Here is a 17609-nt window from a genome sequence, read left to right on the forward strand (position 1 = left end):
ATCTGCTGTGGAAAGATGATCCGACTGAGTAGATTTCTCACGTTTCTCATTCTTAAAAAGCCAATGAGTCAGTCAGACGATGACTTGTCAAATATAGACACATACAATAATCCACTTTAAGATTAAATGTGCCTGAATAGCTCAGTTCCTTTGGCTAGTGCTGCCTTGCCTTCAATACTGTAAATGGCATGATCTTTAGTGTCGTCTCTCTATTGAGTGTAGGTTGTTGCTCTCCATGGGACTAAAGTCAAATTAGTCTGAAATACATGACTTTAAAAATCTAAACAGATTGAAAACAACATACACTTGCCAACTTTGTCAAATGTTACAGAGAAAACGGCCATCGCACTGAGGATCTACTGTAACACCAGTTCCCTTTCGTAGTCACTTCGAGTTACGTCAGAAGTGACGGAGATTGGGGGATTTCGCATAGAAAGCCAATCCTCTTCGAGTATTAAAACACGAGCCAATGGCATGCAATGCCTTGGGGCTGCGGAAATTTGCATAGCGTACTCCGCCCTACTCCGTGAGTATAAAAGGAGGAAGTGAACGCAACCGCAGTATGTTTTCGCTTCGGAGCCAAGAGAACCTCTTCACTCCTCAAAGCTGATTCAAGACTCTTCGAGACGAGCGTCCTCTTCAGTGTTGGTGTGACGGCGGTACCCAGCGAGATTCTGCATTGCCTGCGATCTGTGCAGTGGTTTGCCAGACTTTGCGCTTCTCCCTGGTAGCCTCAGCGCTGAAAGAGTGAATTTCTCTCCTCTCTGTAAAAGAGCTGCACGCGGCACGTCTTTTTAAAGATGGTTCGCCCGTGCCCTTCTGGATGTGGTAGATTTCTATCGTCATCTGATGGTCACGAACGCTGCTTTGTTTGCTTGGGCATTCAGCATTCAGCAGCAGCGTTCGTGGATGACTCATGTTCCTTCTGTGGGAGCATGACCATCTCCACACTGAGGTCGCGGCTCAATGATCTCACTAGAGTGAGAGCCCCGGTCCCCCCTACTCGATCGGCTTCCTTTTCGAAAGGGGGCCCGTCGACCCGGGGACCGGGCGATCTAACGGTGACGGTGTGGGATAAAGCCCCGACGATTCCTCGGGCCACACCTCCCGCCTCAGTGCGTGAGCCAGCGGGCGCTAGTTCGACTCGGTCGGTTGTCTCTTCGGCGGCACCGGCTGCTTCGAGCAGCGCCCCAGATGATGATGCGATGTCTATCACAGCATCACTAGGCGGGCTTGATTCCTCGGGAGAGGAAGATCCGGCTGCGTTGCCTCCTTCGGGAGTTCCAGCGTTGTCCGTGTCAGATCCCGAGATGACGGCCATGCTGTTCTCGAGCCGCTGGGAGTATCGGGCTAGAATGGAAACCTCCATCCTGCCCCGACCTCTCACGGATGGATAATTGGTTTTTGGACAAGGCTGCCGCTGCAAAGCCACGGCCGACTCCAATACCTTTTTTCCCCGAGCTGCATGCGGAGTTATCGCGCTCTTGGGGGGCTCCTTTGTCCACTCGAGAGCGCGATCTCTCCCCCGCCTTTCCCCCCCTCGGCGGCGGGGCCACCCGTGGGTACACTGGGATGCCCCCGGTGGAGCGCTCTGTTGCGATGCAGCTGTGTCCACAGAGCGCTTCCACCCGTGGTCCTCCTAAGCACCCATCCAAAGCCTGTGGGTTCTCGTCTGCTATGGCGGCGCGATCCTACAGAGCGGCGGGACGGGCGGCCTCCGCTCTGCATGCTATGACCACTTTGCAGGTCTTCCAAGCGAAGTTTCTCAGAGACATGCACGAGGGCGGGACTGATCCGACGGCATTTAAAGAACTGCGGTCCGCCACTGACCTTGCTCTCCGGGCAACGAAAGTGGCTGCTCGCGCCGTTGGTCAGGTGATGGCCACTAGCGTGGTTAAGGAGCGTCATCTGTGGCTCAACCTGGCGGATACGCGGAGCGCTGAGCGGACTCGTCTGCTCGACGCTCCGCTATCCCAGGTTGGCCTTTTCGGCGGTGCGGTCGAGGACTTCGCCCAACAGTTCTCCACTGCCCAGAAGCAGACGGAGGCCATTAAACACATCCTGCCCCGACGACCAGCTGCTGCCTCCACCCAGTCGTCGGCACAGGTGCCTCCCCCTGCTCGCCGCCGAGGACGCCCCCCTGCGGCTCCCCTCCCTCCCGCCCGGCCCCAGCAGCAGCCTTCACCCGGGCCCCGGCGTCGAGGAGGCCACAGGCCGGCGTCACAGCCCCCTCAGGCCGCTCGCCCCGCTAAACGCCAGGCCAAGCGAAGATCCTGACACGGGCAGCTCAGTGTCGATCTCGAGTCTTTCCCAGGAGGCGGTAGCAGGCCCCCTCCTTCCCCCGGTGGAGGGCCGGGGGAGAATCTTTTGTTCTCAGCTCCCCGCTGCTCACCCACGGGTGGGCAGCACCCTGAACTGGTTAAAGAAAGACTTGACATCCTCACTGAGCTCACAGACTGGAGTGAGTGCCCCCGATGCCCCAGTGTGTCGGCCCACTCACTCCTCTCTGTCTCGGAGGGCGCGGAAGGGTGCGTGTGTCGTCCCCGGGCTACACCAATCCCTTCCCCCTCTCTCGCCAGACCCCCGGCAGAACGGACCCCCGTGGAACGCTCCGCTTTCCCTGGTCCCTTCTGTCGGGGAGCGGACTTCGACGCATCCGAGCGGGGTAACTCCTGCACGCGTGCCAGTCGACCCGCCACGCTGCCCCTCCGGGGGGACGTCTGTGGTTCACATGACCCCGTTGGCTCACTTCCTGGAAGCCTGGCTAGCGCTTCCCGGGGTATCCCGCTGGGTCATCAGAACGATCAGATTCGGCTACGCGATTCAGTTCGCACGGTCTCCTCCCCGCTTCAGAGGAGTTCGCTCCACGATAGTCGGTGGCAATGCCCCAGTCCTGAGAGCGGAGATTGCGACCCTGCTGGCGAAGGGTGCAATCGAGACGGTCCCTCCAGCCGAGGTGAGGTCCGGGTTTTACAGCCCCTACTTCATTGTCCCCAAGAAGACCGGTGGGTTACGACCGATCCTGGACCTGCGCATTTTGAACCGTTCTCTCCATCGACTACCGTTCAAAATGCTCACGGCCAAACGCATTTTCGAATGTGTTCGGTATCAGGATTGGTTTGCAGCGATCGACCTGAAGGACGCGTACTTCCATGTGTCCATCTTACCTCGACACAGACCGTTTCTTCGGTTTGCCTTCGAGGGCCAGGCATATCAGTACGCCGTTCTCCCATTCGGGTTAGCTCTGTCCCCTCGCGTCTTCACGAAGATCGTCGAGGCAGCCCTTGTTCCCCTTCGCGAACACGGGGTTCGCATCCTGAATTATCTCGACGACTGGCTGATACTAGCACACTCTCGAGCTCAGCTTTGCGAACACAGAGACTTGGTGCTCCGGCACCTAGCCCGTCTGGGCCTTCGGGTCAACCGAGAAAAGAGCAAACTTTGCCCCGTGCAGAGGATCTCTTTTCTCGGCGTGGAGATAGACTCGGTCGCCATGTCCGCGCAGCTCACGAACGAGCGCGCGCACTCACTGCTGACTTGTCTTCGTCAGTTCGAGGGCAAGAGTGCGGTTCCACTGAAACTTTTTCAGAGGCTCCTGGGGCATATGGCATCCGCGGCCGCGGCAACGCCGCTCGGTTTGCTTCATATGAGACCGCTTCAGCTGTGGCTTCGCGATCGAGTCCCGAGGTGGGCATGGCATCGCGGCTCGCTCCGAGTCCCAGTGACTCCGGCATGCCGGCGAACCTTCTTCCCGTGGTCGAACCTCAGCTTTTTACGGACGGGCGTCCCTATTCAGCGAGTTTCCAGGCATCTCATCGTCTCCACGGATGCATCTACCACGGGTTGGGGTGCCATGTGCAATGGGCATGCAGCCGCCGGCTCCTGGACGGGGGCCCAGCGCCTCATGCACATCAATTGCCTCGAGCTGCTGGCAGTACGGCTCGCCCTGCACCGCTTCAGAGCGTTGCTCAAGGGCCAGCATGTGCTTGTCCGCTCAGACAACACTACGGCTGTAGCGTACATCAACCACCAGGGGGGTCTACGCTCGCGCCAGTTGTCGCAGCTCGCCCGCCACCTCTTGATATGGAGTCAGAAGCACCTGAGGTCCCTTCGTGCAGTTCACATTCCTGGAGACCGGAACTGGGCAGCCGACGAGCTGTCTCGGGTCCGTCCTATCTCCGGCGAGTGGCGACTCCATCCCCAGTCGGTCCAGCTGATCTGGAAAGAGTTCGGGGAGGCACAGATAGATCTGTTCGCCTCCCGGGACTCAGCCCACTGCGCCCAGTTTTATTCTCTGACCTGGGGCTCTCTCGGTTCGGATGCGCTGGCGCACAGCTGGCCACGGGGCCCACGCAAGTATGCGTTTCCCCCAGTGAGCCTCCTTGCACGGGTGTTGTGCAAGATCAAGGAGGACGAGGAGCAGGTCTTGCTGGTAGCCCCCTATTGGCCCACCAAGACGTGGTTCTCCGATCTCATGCTCCTCGCGACAGCACCTCCTTGGCCTATTCCTCTGAGACAAGACCTACTCTCTCAGAGACGGGGCACTCTGTGGCACCCTCGTCCCGATCTTTGGAGGCTGCACGTGTGGCTCCTGGACGGGACGAGGCAGGTTTGAGTTCGCTGCCACCTGCGGTGGCGGCAACCATCACTCCCGCAAGAGCGTCGTCCACGAGACACCTTTATGCGTTGAAGTGGAACCTCTTCGTCAATTGGTGCTCTTCTCGCGGAGAAGACCCCCGGAGATGTCCGATCAGTGTCGTGCTTTCCTTCCTGCAAGAAGGGTTGGAGCGCAGGCTGTCGCCCTCCACCCTTAAGGTCTATGTCGCGGCCATTGCCGCTTCTCATGAAGCAGTGGAAGGTAAGTCCTTAGGGAAGCACGACCTGGTCATCAGGTTCCTGAGGGGAGCGAGGAGGCTGCATCCGCCTCGTCCTCCCCTCGTACCCTCTTGGGACCTCTCAGTAGTTTTAAGTTCTCTGCAGAGGCATCCCTTTGAGCCTTTGCAATCAGTAGAGTTAAAGTTTCTGTCCATGAAGACAGCACTCCTGGTTGCATTGGCCTCCATCAAGAGGGTGGGGGACCTGCACGCATTCTCCGTTGACGAAGCGTGCCTGGAGTTCGGGCCGGCTTACTCTCACGTGATCCTGAGACCCCGGCCTGGATATGTGCCCAAGGTTCCCACCACTCCCTTCCGGGACCAGGTGGTGAACCTGCAAGCGCTGCCCCCGGAGGAGGCAGAACCAGCCTTGGCACTGCTCTGTCCGGTACGTGCTCTCCGCACCTATGTCGACAGAACGCAGTGTTTCAGGACCTCAGACCAGCTCTTTGTCTGTCATGGAGGGAGCCAGAAGGGAAGGGCTCTCTCAAAGCAACGGCTGTCCCACTGGATTGTGGATGCCATTGCTTTGTCTTACCAGCAGCAAGGCCTTCCGTGCCCCCTTGGTGTGACGGCCCATTCCACTCGGAGTGTAGCCTCCTCTTGGGCTTTAGCGCACGGCGCCTCGCTAACAGACATCTGCAGAGCTGCAGGCTGGGCGACACCCAACACCTTCGCCAGATTCTATAATCTGCGAATTGAGCCAGTGTCCTCTCTCGTACTCGTTCCGGCCGGTACTGGACCCGCTCAGGTGTCTTCGCTTGCTCGCCACTCCACTCCCCGGACTGGATAAGTGCGATATTTCTCAGTTCTTCCATTGAAGTCTTGAGTCCTCCAGCACCGACGATGTGGGCACCACTGCTGTTGCTCTGGATGCTAGCTAGGTGCCTCCATGCGCATGGTTCCCCTTGGTAACCGTCTCATGTGTATTATCCACTGTAAGCCTCTCTGAGCATGTGTCTTCCCTTGGCAAGCCATCTGCCACCCCTGGAGTTAAAATTATTAGCCACCTGCGGTTGGTACTCCAGTGTTCCATATGCGTTCCTATGTATTCTTAAGTCCTCCCTTTGGTAGGCAACTGGTAGCATGTCCCCTTCGGGATATGTTTCCCAGTGTACCTTGGTAATCCTGTGTCAAAGTCGGATCCCCAAAAAAAAAAAAAAAAAAAGAGATAAAGCTCGGGGGTTCAGTCTTTCGCAGGGCACTGGAAGACAGCTGTAAGATGGCGTGATGGCACAGACCCCCAATCTCCGTCACTTCTGACGTAACTGGAAGTGACTACGAAAGGGAACGTCTCGGTTACGTATGTAACCCTCGTTCCCTGAGTAGGGAACGGAGACGTTACGTCTACCTGCCACTTCTGCTGTATTGCTGGGTAGAGGCCGAGTTCAGCCTTGGCTCCTCAGCGAAGACATACTGCGGTTGCGTTCACTTCCTCCTTTTATACTCACGGAGTAGGGCGGAGTACGCTATGCAAATTTCCGCAGCCCCAAGGCATTGCATGCCATTGGCTCGTGTTTTAATACTCGAAGAGGATTGGCTTTCTATGCGAAATCCCCCAATCTCCGTCACTTCTGACGTAACGTCTCCGTTCCCTACTCAGGGAACGAGGGTTACATACGTAACCGAGACGTTTCACAACAAACTCACTCAGAAATGTGCATTGTTTTTAGGAGATGTTGGACATTTGTTCCAAGAAAAGTTCTGAAATTGTGTTCTAAAATCAGTTCATAATTTATATGTTTAATATTTTCCGACTGGATGGGACTGAGCGGAGCCCTTGTGAAAGGAATAAATCGATTCACGTTCTCTCTGAACATCTTTTTTGCATTCCCCCAAAGAAACTTTGCCTCCTCACAAAACTTTTGCCTTAGCTTTCCCCTTGAGGAACACTTGTGCTGGAGAAAAAAAGCATTGACATATAAGATTTGGGACAAAGCCACTGCAGTTTTCTGTGAAATCTGTCAACTCCACTGACCAATATCTGCAGACTGGCTCTAAATGTGGCTGTGTTGACTCATCCAGACTGTAATTCAGGGGAAAGATCATGATGTTCAGTGCTTTTACCTCCCCATCTGCAGTGAGTCATGACGAGACTCAACAGTGAGTCATGAGAAGAGATTATGTTTAAATATATATTTTTAAAATTAGATCAGATCAACAATGTTTATATCTGTTTGATTCTTGCAACAAACAAACCAAAAAAACATCGGTTATGTGAGTGCTTTATTGAACCTTTGCAATCTAAGTTGTTTAGAGCATTATTATGATTGGCAATTGAAATAATAGGGTTTCCTCCACTGAGGCCTGTCCTGCAGTGTTTCAGTCCACCAGAAGGTGGCGCCCTGCTCTCCTAACGGCTGTTTGTGTCCCCTGCTCACTGTGCCTCATCTCTCACTGTGTCACAATATGCCGTTCAAAGGCTCCTCAATCTTTACAGCACAGCAGTTCAGCGGCTTTGGCATTCACACAGCAAACCTGTCAGCAGCAGATGGTCGGTGGCGATGCTTTCACAAATGTCAAGGCATTCTGACTTTATGTATTTTGTGTTTCAGGTCACATTTATTTACGTATATGTAAGCAACAAGCTACGAGAGGCTGTGTTGTATCGTCACGATACAACAGCCTCTCGTTGCTTGAATCGTGGGCTGAATGGTGTTAAAGGCACGACGCGAAGCGGACTACCTCGAGTACCTTATTGCTTTTATAAAACGGTAACCACACAATAAAAATATTAAAGTAAAAAATATATGTATTAGTCCAACTTTCATGAAGTAAAATAACTAAAACCCTTTTTCCGCTAGAAAACAAATAGTCCCTGACCGTGAGCAGCAACGTGTGTAATGTGCACGAAAGCTCAAATAAAAACAACATTAGGAACTGTTGCGTAGTGATACATAAACCCGTCGGGTGAAGCGGTCATATCCGTGTTTTATCGTGAATAAAGCTGCTGTTGACCCATCAGAATCCAGGATTGGAACTAACCGTTTTATAAAGCGCTTTATACAATACTGATTGTTTTAAAGCAGCTTTCGCAGGCTTGAATAGGAAAATAACAGTCAATGTTGCAATCTAATGACTGGTGCATACTCATATTACCTCATATTTTGTGACATTGATTTTTCCTTCATGATAAAGATAATGATTGCTCTCGTCCAAAAGTATAATCATTTTTTTGTTTTGTTTTTTGAGAAAGGTTTTATTCATCAACATTCTTCAGAACATATTTTATGTTCCACATAATAAAAGAAATGTGGTTTGGAACGACATGAGCAGTGTTGATGGTAACGTATTTAACGTAAGTAACGTGACTTAAGTAATCAGATTACTTTTTCAAGTAGCTAGTAAAGCAACACATTACATTTAAATTTACCACAAAATATCTGAAAGACGAACACGAGTTAGTTTGTTTTCCCATTTATTGACGGACAGCCAAATGCTGTTTCTCTTTAAAGGCGGACATGAGGTGGATGAGTGTTCACACACCAATCTGTGAATAGATCACACATCTTTAAGCCATTCCCTTCTTTCTTTCCCTCCCTTTCCCTTTCAGACCATCCTGAAAGCAAATACACAACGATGGAGACAAAAAATGTGATTACATTTAGTGTTGGACCCTTTCCCCGTGCACTAGATTACTGCTGTTGTTTATATCAGAGTGTGTGCACTGCTGCCGTGATTTTTGGATGTGTTTGGGAAAGAGATTGTGCTCAATTAATTACCAGCGTGCTGTACATATTTTAAAATAAGATACTAAAGGAAAGACATGAAATTAACCATTTGATTACATCTATTACCTTTTTTAAACCAACATTTTTTTATATAATTTTTTCTCCGTACCCTTGAATAAATAGGCCAAAAAGTGGGGAAATTTGGAAAAACATACAAAATGTTGTAGGACATGACTTTCTTTCGGCTACGGAGCACAAAATATGCTAGGCACAATGTTTCAATCAAAAGGGATCATGTTTCTGATTTTATTAATCCATGCATTATTTCAAAGACAAAGGAAAATCAAAATGTAATACCTTGTTCCGTAATTACTTTCCTTTACAGCTCTATTCAGCTCACTTCTCCTGATCCAATCAATTTTTGAAGGATACAATTAAGTTCCAGTCACTTCTTTCACTTTAAATATCTTGGAAGTTACAAAAGTAGATTTCAGAAATAAAATTAGTTGTGAACTACGCTAACATAATGTCTTGGAGTCTGAGACTTTAAAACTCACTCTTGATTATTGTTGAGTCTCCAGGCACAGACACGCGCTTTCCGTTTTTAGTGCGAGACTCCAATAGAAATGAAGTATTGAAGCAGATATTGAAGTCAACCATACCAACATAATTTCCCGTCTGAAGTACCTTACAATACATTAGAGTGCTTTAAAAGTGTCCTCACAGTTTTCACATTCAATTGGACAAAAAAAGAGTATGCGCTGTACTCGTTGATATAGAGATGTGGAAAGACAGTCTCTCTGCTTCCTCAAGTACTTCTCTCAACATGTCAGATCCAGACAGCTCAAGCACAGTTTACTCTCGACAGCTGGAGCATTCGCCGTCTATAGGTCTTTAAATCAGCTTGTCAAAAAGAGAAAAAGCTTTATTAAATAATATCTTCCTTTGTGTTCAAGTCTTATGGGTTTGTAACTAGTGTAAGTATTTTATTCTATCTTATCAGAAAATGAAATTTAGATTTTTGGATCAAATAACCCAAAATAGGTCAAACTAACCCGAAAATGTTAAAATCTTTTTTTTTTTTTTTTTTTTTAATGAGAGCCTAATCCCAAGGCGTCATATAGGTGACGCTTTTGAAATTGCATCTACATCCGACGCACATGGCCCCCTTTAGTGTCAATATGAAATGCAGATATATATATGGGCCAGAAGGCGCCTCCTAGTGGTCTAACCCTAACCCAGACCTAAACCTACCAAAACCGAAGCGTGTTATATTGACGCTAAAGGGGGCCAATTGCGTCTGATTTAGACGCAATGTCAAAAGCGTCACCTAAATGACGCCCTAGGATGAGAATGCGTTGCATTATTTGATAGTTGTCCCTCACATTGGACATTTAAAGCAGCATTCTGTTATTTTTTAAATGTTGCTCTCAGGGTCCCCCTACAGTTGGGAAACAGTATTGTCTTCTACTACTGTCGTAAAATCCGTCATGGTTACACCAGCGAATACACGCGTGCATTAGTTGACAAGCGAAACCCCCGAACTCTGCAGAAGGAAGGAGTTCTCACATCTTGGGCAGACTCCAGTGTTGCGTGTGAAATGTCTTCATTCCAGGTACACTGGCATATATATCAGCATATCTTATGAATATAGTGTCATGGGCTGTATTTTTTTCAAACGTCAAAAGATCGCGTAGCTCACGTTTACAAGCCAGCGTCTTTATAGTAACGTTAACCTATTTGCTAGTGTTTTACATAATGGATATGCTAATTTAATTCAATGTTTGTTGGTAGATAATAGCCATGTCGTCAATATTATAATATAAAGCTACCATAGATGAATCTTTGAAACAAATTTGAAAAATTCGATTTGCATCATAGCCTAAGGCAAGACACTTTCACCAGAAAAATAAATAACAATCATGACTATCAGCCTGCAGACATAGGATAGTTATCCTGGCCGATTCTTTTGTCCATCTAATCATCGTATTATTTACTTGCAAGAATGTAGCCCCTACCAAACTCAGTAATCAGTATAGTTTCACGCCTCGAGCTGGCGCGAGCTGCCCGCCCCGGCTCTACGGGGACGCTTGAGTGTGTTAAGCGCCCTCAAAAGAAAGTAATGCAGTCTACACTGGATGCTGCGAGGGGCGAAGCTACACAACACATTGCTAACAGTAAACTTATCACGCGCACGCTCTGTTTCTGAAGATTGATGCACTGGAGCGGAGTCGGGGGACTTAGTTACGTTTTTGTGGAGTAGTATTACAAATTAATGTTTTTAAAGTAGTACAAAATCATTTTGGCATACCACAAAAATTTTACCTTTAGGAGCGAGGACCTCTTGGATCGGTCGGGCACCCCTCCTCCTCATTTGGCTCACGCCAGCGAGCTAAAGCTGGACCAATATTGATCCTCGTCCAGCCTTTTATTTAGCCACTCTCCCTTTTTCTCTTTCTACTGTCCTCCGACAAAACCTTTGGCTTCTTGGTTTTACTTGCTGCTTCAGCCATAACAACATACAGAGGTAAAAAAAAAAAAAACGCTCGTTTTTAAAAACGCTGAGCTCTCGCGTCCGAATTTGAGGAAGTGGGGGAAGTGATGTGATGCGGTCGAATTTTGTAGTTCTTTTTGTGCTCTGGTTCCTACCCGAAACCCGAAGTTACAGAGTGCCAGTAAAAGCGATACAGACACAGTCAGGCTATGGCAGACCTGTCATTCAACCTATTGTAAGTCGATGTACCATCTCAAGGGTTTTGGAAAAATATTATAAAGGTTGAAAAAAGTTACATAATGCTGCTTTAATTGTCTAAAAATTGCTCTGAAGCCAAAAGGACCGCAAGATAATGTCTTAAATAACAACCCCTGAGTGTGCCAAGTGAGGTGGCCTCAAAAATGAGACCTTATTCTCTCAGTCACGTGTGTGGGGTCGGCACGTGAAGACAAATCTCACACTCTTGCAAACTGAAGTACCCCAGATCTTAAACAGATCCTCCTATATAGCAGCGTCCTGTGTTGTCTGTGTGTTCAGCACATGGCAGGAGCTACAGGAGGAGCCGTGCCAAACGTGTTCTCCTCTCACGTGTGACAGCGCTCGCCTGATGGCTTTGAACATCCCGTTTTACCATATAATCATATTTTATGTTGAACACAAACAGCTCTATTTGTCTGTTTTCTGTGAGACATTCTCTGGAAATGGTGCCATTTGCACCCAATTTGTGTCCTCGTGGCTTACTCTGATACAATTATAGGGTACGCAACTTAGTCACATAATTTGATAGATTGGACTCGGTTAAGTGTGTACTGTAAATTTTCAATCAAAAATATTGTGATGTTTTCCATCTAAATATCTTCCAATTTATATGTAAGCATTTATATCCCTTATCTAGCCTACATTTGTATTAGTTATTTAGAAAAACAGGTCATAAATATACAATGGGTGGTTAAAATGTTAAATTAATGTTTACTTATATAGTCAGATTTATATATGCAGATTTTCTAAAAATGTTGTCATTGTTTTTTACAGAAGCATATTTTGCTTTATGTCCAAACATGCAACATCCCCCCTTTACAATAATTGCTTGATATTTCTGACATCATACCATGTTATGAACTGCACAGCTCAAACTAAAGTATTTATTTTAGGTTGTTTCAACATTTGATTATATTAATACTTCCATTGTGTTAACAGGTTTTACAGGCCACAGTTCAACATTATAAGAAACAAAATGAGTGTTAAAAAATAAATTTTATATATATATATTTATAGAGAGAGAGAGAGAGAGAGAGAGAGAGAGAGAGAGAGAGAGAGAGAGAGAGAGAGAGAGAGAGCTCTGATAGCACTGCAGGACTAACTATACAGAAAACAACGAATCAGACTATTTAAACGTTGAGCAAGCAATCTCATTGGCTGCAGAATCAGCAGAGGCCAATCAGCTTGTGCCATGTGATGATGATTACAGATTGTAAAGGATTTATCAGCCTGTGCTCTTTAGAGTTTCATGACTGAACTACACGCTAAAAAATGCTGGGTTGTTTTAACCCATTTTGGGTAAAATATGGACAAAGGCAAACTTTGGGTTAAAAATGTTATTTAAAATGTTAACCCAATTACTGGGTTTGTCAATATTTGATCCAAATTTGGGTTAAAATAACCCAGCATTTCTAAAATCTTGTTCACACTACATGATTTTGAAATGTTGGGCTGAACTGTGTGGTTCACACTACATGACTTGCTCTCTGTGAAATCAGGAGTGTTCAAGTTGTTGAGCTGTTCACTCCACACGACACAACGTGATTGATCCGCAACAGGAGGTAACGCACTACACAAGTTGACATCTACTCCGTCACCCAACGTATCTATCTTGTCTACAAACCACGTTTTGTCACGAAAAATGACACGATAAAATAAACTGGAAATGACGCGAAACAGCACATGCGCCAATACCCAGCGAAGAAGAGAATAACACAACACGCGAATATGGACGTCAGACAGAAACTAGTGCTGCACACTGTTTGCGCGATGATTTGCTCTGAGAAAAAAAAATGCAAAAAAAGCAAAAATAAGATTTACCCGGTGACCTCAACACATGCCTTGCTCTGACTGGCTGTAGCTCATGACATCACTGAGGTTGAGTCGCGCGACAGCTCTGGATATCTAGCATGCTAGATATTTTTCTGGGCTTGGTGACGTGTCTGCGAGCGTCTTTGATGCGTTGTTGGCTCTTTCATACTAACAGATACCTCATTGCCCGCTAATCCCCCGCGATTTGCACGTGATAACACCCTGACCTGCCAGCGAGCTCAACGATTTGCAAATCGGGCATAAATCGGGCTTAAAATCAGGTAGTGTGAACTAGCTACGCTATCTCACGACCAATTCATACGAGTGATTCAAAAGTGGCTAATTTGTACTAATTCATACGACCTCACTCGTACGAATTTGTACGATATGTCTAAACCCACGTGACGGTTATGTTTAGGGGCGGGATCAGGGGTAGGTAATTCGTACGAATTCATACGAATTGGCTAATTTGTAAAATATGTACGATTTAGCAAAATCGTACTAATTCGTACGAGTGAGGTCGTACGAATTGTTACGAATTAGCCACCTCGTAAAATTCGTACGAATTCCCGTGAGATCGGGTTGGAACTAGGCTTTAGAGTGTAGATATTTATTATCTCAGTATAATTTTGTTTAAAGAAATGAACAATTTTCTTCTTAAAGGATGCGTTGAATTTCTATTTTAAATAAACGATGTTCCTTTGAACCTTGAACCCATCAACTGAGAATTTCAATTTTGGATAAACTATCTCTTTAAGCAGTACAACTGTATTCAACATTTATATTAATAAGAAATGCTTCAACTCTTAATGAATCAAATCTGATGTTACAGGATTGGCACAAAACCAAGAAGAGAGAAGAATGGGTTATTTTTAAAATATTTTTGCTGTTTTAATACGTGACAAATTAAGACACACTGAAACAGAAACCGTACTTTTTAGAGTTGTAAACTAAAGAGTTAGCATTGCGAATTGAAAACGCATACTTGTTGAATGACCCCTAATCCCCACATGGTGGTCCACCAATATGTCTTGCAATTTTACAATTACGGCCCTTTTCTTTTGTTCCTGTGGTGGGAAAATATGTCTTCTTGAAAGTCAGTAACTTTTTCGAATGAAATGCTGAAAAAAGGCACCATTTCCTGACCACGACCCTTGTTCTCCAAATGGGTGGGGTGTCACAATTGCCCATTACTGCTTGTTTTCAGTGGAAGTGCCTTGTTCACGGAGATTGCTCATTGTTCTTTGGCTCCTGGGCGGTGAGATTTGGTCCCAGAGGGAATTGCTGTGATTTGGGGACTGTTTTTCTGAACCCGTGGGCCTGAGAGGAGGAGAACGTGCTTCTGTGTTGGATTCGATTGTTGCTGGGCGCCACATGAACAGACCGCTAACGTCACAGTCTGTCTGATATGAAGATATTAGCCATCCGATTCCCTCCAGAACGCCCTTCCACTATTCAAACACTCACACAATTATGTAACATTTATCGGTTTCACTTTATTTTGATGGTCCCATTAAAACTATTGTTGACTAACGTTGCACCTAACTCTCACTAGTAAAGTACTAGTAAACTGGTAGGGTTAGGGTTATAACAAGTTGACATACTTGCAAAGTTACTTATAGTCAGTATAATGTCTGTTGAAGAGCATCACAATAAAGAGTTGGCAGATATTAAGCAGAGAGTCTACTAATACTCTAATGAGAGTTAGTTGACATGTAGTTGCAAGTTACTTAGAGTCAACCGAATGTTCAAAAGGAACCATAAAAATAAAGTGTTACCCATTTATCAGATTCAACACTGGAAGGGTAAAACACCATCTGTCAGAGAAAGCCCAAAAGACAGCTTTCCCCATTCACAGTAATATGCTTCACAGCAACGTTAAAAAGGGGAGAGGGGAACTGACAAGTAGTGAAATTGTAACATAGCTCACGGCAAAACTGTAAGATTGCATTATAGTGTTGTTTCTGAGTGCAATGCACTCTGGGGGATCGGGCCTGATGCCTCGACGGGACTGAATTACTGGCCGTAACACAACCATCACCATCAGATCACCTTTTCTATTTGTTCATCTGGCTGTTATAACTCATGTACAGCAGCCAAACAAACTCTAAAGTTAATGAATTAAGGGTGAAGAGCCCAACTAAAGCAAACACTGATCACCACAATGGTGACTTAAAAATTCTGTTTTTCTCCTTCAGCGATTCTGCTTGCTAATGCTCAATCATCACTCAATTATTCACTTAATTATCTCATTAACTTTAACACTGCTTCAGTGTTCATTTAACACTCTGCTCAGAGTTTATATAATTCACACTTGTAGGTGTTAATTTAACACTGGGGATTTTGCTGTGGATTATAGAAAGTTTTGAGAGGAAATGTGACCATCTTTGTAAGCCCCGGTTTCTATATTATGCTGGTGTCTGGTCTGATCTCCTTCAATGTAAGTCTGCCGCTTTTTTAGCCCATTTTTATCGTCTGTTTGGTGAAAATTGTAAGTCTGATCGCTCATAAAAGTAGCTTCTCTCCTCTACAATCCACATGACTATGATTTTTACTGTGTGTTACAAGTAGCATTATGGGTTCCTCAAAGAACCTTCCAGTGAACAGTTCTTAAAATATATCTTTTTTCTTAGCGCGAACGACACTTTTCCACTATAAAGATCTTGGAAAGGTTCCCTGTGTGTGAACGATTCTCATGGAATACCAATAATGGAAACTTATATGAATAAATAACTGTTCAGAAGTTTCAGACAGGAAATAAATACTTTTATTCAGCAAGGATGCACTAAATTGATCAAAAGTTGTAGTAAATGTGTGCATAACGTACCAAAAGAGGCCTATTTCAAATAAATGCTGTATTTTCTGTTCATCAAATAATCCTGAAAATACTGATCATGGCTATACCACACACAAAACAATGCAGCAGCAAAACTGATTTCAACATTGATAATAATAATAAAAGTTTTTTGAGCTGCAAATCATCATATTAGAGTGATTTCTGAAGGATCACTGAAGACTGGAGTTTTCAGGAAAATTCAGCTTTGATCACAGGAATAAATGACGTTTTACAATATATTACAATATAAAACAGTTATTTTAAATTTACATAATATTTAACAATAACACTGTTTTTTATTTAAATAAATGTAGCCTTGGTGAACATAAGAGACTTCTTTCCAAAACTTTAAACAAGTCTTACACTGACCTCAATTTTTTGGAACAGTGTGTGTGTGATTGAATATAAGAACTGAAGATGAATAGATGTTGTCAGAAGAGCAATAAATAGAGCAGTCTGACTTTGCACACTCAATACAGTATTGATTCGAACAATGCAGTCCAGTCACCTTGCGCTCCATGTGAGTGTTACACACTGTGCATTTACTGACTGAAAACACTTCGTCAGATGTAAGAGCAGTGGAGAAATACACACACACACACTCTAAAAAATGCTTGCTTGTTTCAACCAAAATTTGGGTAAAAAATGGACAAACCCAAATGTTGGGTTAAAAATGCAATTTAAAAAATTACAGTTGAAAGTTGAAGTTGGGGAAAAAAAAATAATAAAAATTTTAACCCAACATTTGGGGTTGTCCATATTTGACCCAAATTTGGGTTCAAACAACCCAGCATTGTTTCGAGTGCAGTAGTGGTGTTGTGGCACCTTGATATGACGTTGTTTGGGCCAGTGATGTGCACATTAACAGGAGATTTACAAATGTAGAGCGAAACAAGCTCTGATGCTCAGGAGCGAGTGTGTGTGTGTGTGGGAGAGAGAGAGAGTGTGACTGAGCCTCACCATGGCTACCGCTGTCACACAGGTGAATCTGTCGAGCCTTGGGGAGCTCATTACAGGATTTTGAAGGAATTTATTTAATGCTGTACAAGACAGTGTTGACAAGACACACACTGGTTGGAGAGACACAGCTGGGTACCAGTCAACGATTTGGACACGTTTCACAGATCTTAAAAACTTTGAAATTATGTAGTATTTCTTTTTTTTCTTACAAAACTATTTTTTTAATAGTGTTTTAATAGATTAGCAGGAGCAGATATGATGAAAAACAGCCAACAAGTGTCCAGAATACATGTGAATTCTGCAATATGTTTAACAAGTATCCTAGTGTGCAGAGCTGGAACATAGACACAGAAGCTCAAACATGATTTCATTTGGTTTTATATTTTTAATGACTTATATAAAATGTGGAATATTAAACTGTATGTAAGAATTTTCATGTATTAAAGGGTTAGTTCACCCAAAAATGAAAATTAAGTCATTAATTACTCACCCCCATGCTGTACCAACCCCGTAAGACCTTCGTTCATCTTCGGAACACAAATGAAGATATTTTTGATTAAATTTGAGAGCTGTATAACTACCACATTGGCTCCTAAGGGACTGCCTCTTGACGGCCCAGAAAGTCAATGAAGAAAATGTTTAAATATCCCAAGTGACTACCGTGGCTCAACTATATGTTTATCAAGCGACGCGAATACTTTTTG

The sequence above is a fragment of the Pimephales promelas genome, chromosome 3 (genome assembly GCF_988280905.1).
Source record: "Pimephales promelas chromosome 3, fPimPro1.hap1.1, whole genome shotgun sequence".
Lineage (NCBI taxonomy): Eukaryota > Metazoa > Chordata > Actinopteri > Cypriniformes > Leuciscidae > Pimephales > Pimephales promelas.